The sequence below is a fragment of the Pristiophorus japonicus genome, chromosome 17, assembly GCF_044704955.1.
Source record: "Pristiophorus japonicus isolate sPriJap1 chromosome 17, sPriJap1.hap1, whole genome shotgun sequence".
Taxonomy (NCBI): domain Eukaryota; kingdom Metazoa; phylum Chordata; class Chondrichthyes; family Pristiophoridae; genus Pristiophorus; species Pristiophorus japonicus.
This window is the reverse complement of record NC_091993.1, coordinates 35,209,393-35,213,195: the sequence shown is the minus strand read 5'-3', so window position 1 is coordinate 35,213,195 and position 3,803 is coordinate 35,209,393.

Here is a 3,803-nt window from a genome sequence, read left to right as displayed (position 1 = left end):
AGCTGGTAAGTGGAATTAGACTGGATAACCTCTTGTTGCCTGGCGCAGATACGATACGCAGGTACTGCAGGGAATCGAATACGGCCAGGGTGATCTCCTGGACTAGTTCCGATCACCTGGATGGGTTGGAGAGGAATTTTTCCAGGTTTTTCCCCCCAATTGGCCTAGGTTTTTAATCTGGTTTTTGCCTCTCCCAGGGGATTACATGGCTCCGGTTGGGATGGAGTGTAGAATGTTGCGGTGCAGGGGGTGTCGCAGTTGTGTGGGGCGGACTGGTTAGCCGATGCTCTTTACATGTCCGCCATTGTTCATAGGTTTATATGTAACCTTCAGGGCTGCTGACCGAGGGCCGTGTGGCTCTTTGTTGGCCGGCGCGGACACGATGAGCTAAAATGGCCTCCTTCTGCGCTGTAAATTTCTATGTTTCTAATGAAAGGCACTTTAGAAACAATTGTAGAAAAAGCAGCAACAAACTTTCCCCCTGCACCTCCTGTGAAGACCAAGTGTGTCACTTCAAACTGAAGACCCCTCCTCTCTTCCCTCTCATAAGAACAAAAGAAATAGCAGGAGTAGGCCATACGGCCCCTCGAGCCTGCTCCGCCATTTAATACGATCATGGCTGATCTGGTCATGGGCTCAGGTCCACTTCCCTGCCCTCTCCCCATAACCCCTTATTCACTTATCGGTTAAGAAACTGTCTATTTCTGTCTTAAATTTATTCAATGTCCCAGCTTCCACAGCTCTCTGAGGCAGCGTATTCCACAGATTTACAACACTCAGAAGAAATTCCTCCTCATCTCAGTTTTAAATGGGCGGCCCCTTACTCTAAGATTATGCCCCTAGTTCTAGTCTCCACTATCAGTGAAAACATCCTCTCTGCATCCACCTTGTCAAGCCTCCTCATAACCTTATACGTTTCGATAAGACCACCTCTCATTCTTCTGAATTCCAATGAGTAGAGACTCAACCCTCTCATCCAACCTAGTGTACCTTCTCTGAACTGCCTCCAAAGCGAGTATATCCTTTCGTAAATATGGAAACCAAAACTGCACGCAGTATTCCAGGTGTGGCCTCTCCAATACCCTGTACAACTGTAGCAAGACTTCCCTGCTTTTATACTCCATCCCCTTTGCAATAAAGGCCAAAATTCTTGCATACTAACCTTTTGTGTTTCATGCACATGTACCTCCAGGTCCCGCTGTACTGCGGCACTTTGCAATCTTTCTCCATTTAAATAATAACTTGTTCTTTGATTTTTTTTCTGCCAAAGTGCATGACCTCCATTTTCCAACAGTATACTCCATCTGCCAATTTTTTGCCCACACTTAGCCTGTCTATGTCCTTTTGCATATTTTTTGTGTCCTCACACATTACTTTTCCTCCCATCTTTGTATCATCAGCAAACTTGGCTACATTACACTCAGTCCCTTCTTCCAAGTCGTTAATATAGATTGTAAATAGTTGGGGTCCCAGCACTGATCCCTGTGGTACCCCACTAGTTACTGATTGCCAACCCGAGAATGAACCATTTATCCTGACTCTCTGTTTTCTGTTCGTTAGCCAATCCTCTATCCATGCTAATATATTACCCCCAACCCCGTGAACTTTTATCTTGTGTAGTAATTTTTATGTGGCACCTTGTCAAATGCCTTCTGGAAGTCCAAATACATCACATCCACTGGTTCCCCTTTATCCACCCTGTTCGTTACATCCTCAAAGAACTCCAGCAAATTTGTCAAACATGACTTCCCCTTCATAAATCCATGCTGACTCTGCCTGACTAAATTTTGCTTTTCCAAATGTCCTGCTACTGCTTCTTTAATAATGGACTCCAACATTTTCCCAACCACAGATGTTAGGCTAACTGGTCTATAGTTTCCTGCTTTTTGTCTGCCTCCTTTTTAAAATGGGGACATTACATTTGCAGTTTTCCAATCTGCTGGGACCTCCCCAGAATCCAGGGAATTTTGGTAAATTACAACCAATGCATCCACAATCCCTGCCGCTACTTCTTTTAAGACCATAGGATGCAAGCCATCAGGTCCAGGGGATTTATCTGCCTTTAGTCCCATTATCTTACTGAGTACCACCTCCTTAGTGATTGTGTTAAGTTCCTCCCCCCCCTATAGCCCCTTGACTATCTACTGTTGGGCTATTGTTAGTGTCCTCTACCGTAAAGTGATACAAAATATTTGTTCAGAGTTTCTGCCATCTCCATGTTCCCCATCACTAGTTCCCCGGTCTCGTCCTCTAAGGGACCAACATTTACTTTAGCCATTCTTTTCCTTTTTATATTCCTATAGAAACTCTTGCTGTTTTTATATTTTGTGCTAGTTTACTTTCATAATCTATCTTCCCTTTCTTTTTAATTACTTTTTTTCGTCGTTCTTCGCTGGCTTTTAAAAGCTTCCCAGTCTTCTGTCCTCCCAGTAGTTTTGGCTACTGTATGCCCTTGTTTTTAATTGGATACTGTCCTTTATTTCTTTAGTTAGCCACGGATGGCTATCTTTTCTCTTACACCCTTTCCTCCTCACTGGAATATATACTTCCTCAGAGTTGTGAAATATCTCCTTAAATGTACACCACTGTTCATCAACCATCCTATCCTTTAATCTATTTTCCTGGTCCACTTTACCCAACTCTGCCCTCATACCTTCATAGTCTCCTTTATTTATCCAACTTTCTCACCCTCCATCTGAATTTGAAATTCAATCATGCTATGATCACTCATTCCGAGGGGGTCCTTTACTAGGAGATTGTTTATTAATCCTCCTCCAGCCCTCCCTCCTTATCCTCTCCTCTCCTCTCCGCCTCCATTCTCCCCCCAGTCCGCTCCCACATTCTCCCCCCAGTTCCCTCTCCCCCCCCCCCAGTCCCCTCGCCCCATTCTCTCCCCCCCCCAGTCCCCTCGCCCCATTCTCTCCCCCCCCAGTCCCCTCGCCCCATTCTCTCCCCCCCCAGTCCCCTTGCCCCATTCTCTCCACCCCCCAGTCCCCTCGCCCCATTCTCTCCCCCCCCCCAGTCCCCTCGCCCCATTCTCTCCCCCCCCAGTCCCCTTGCCCCATTCTCTCCCCCCCAGTCCCCTTGCCCCATTCTCTCCCCCCCAGTCCCCTTGCCCCATTCTCTCCCCCCCAGTCCCCTTGCCCCATTCTCTCCCCCCCAGTCCCCTCGCCCCATTCTCTCCCCCCCCAGTCCCCTCGCCCCATTCTCTCCCCCCCCCCAGTCCCCTCGCCCCATTCTCTCCCCCCCCCAGTCCCCTCGCCCCATTCTCTCCCCCCCAGTCCCCTCGCCCCATTCTCTCCCCCCCCCAGTCCCCTCGCCCCATTCTCTCCCCCCCCCAGTCCCCTCGCCCCATTCTCTCCCCCCCCCAGTCCCCTCGCCCCATTCTCTCCCCCCCCCCAGTCCCCTCGCCCCATTCTCTCCCCCCCCCCAGTCCCCTTGCCCCATTCTCTCCCCCCCCAGTCCCCTCGCCCCATTCTCTCCCCCCCCAGTCCCCTCGCCCCATTCTCTCCCCCCCCCCAGTCCCCTCGCCCCATTCTCTCCCCCCCCCCAGTCCCCTCGCCCCATTCTCTCCCCCCCCCAGTCCCCTCGCCCCATTCTCTCCCCCCCCAGTCCCCTCGCCCCATTCTCTCCCCCCCCAGTCCCCTCGCCCCATTCTCTCCCCCCCCAGTCCCCTCGCCCCATTCTCTCCCCCCCCAGTCCCCTCACCCCATTCTCTCCCCCCCCCAGTCCCCTCACCCCATTCTCTCCCCCCCCCAGTCCCCTCGCCCCATTCTCTCCCCCCCCAGTCCCCTCGCCCCATT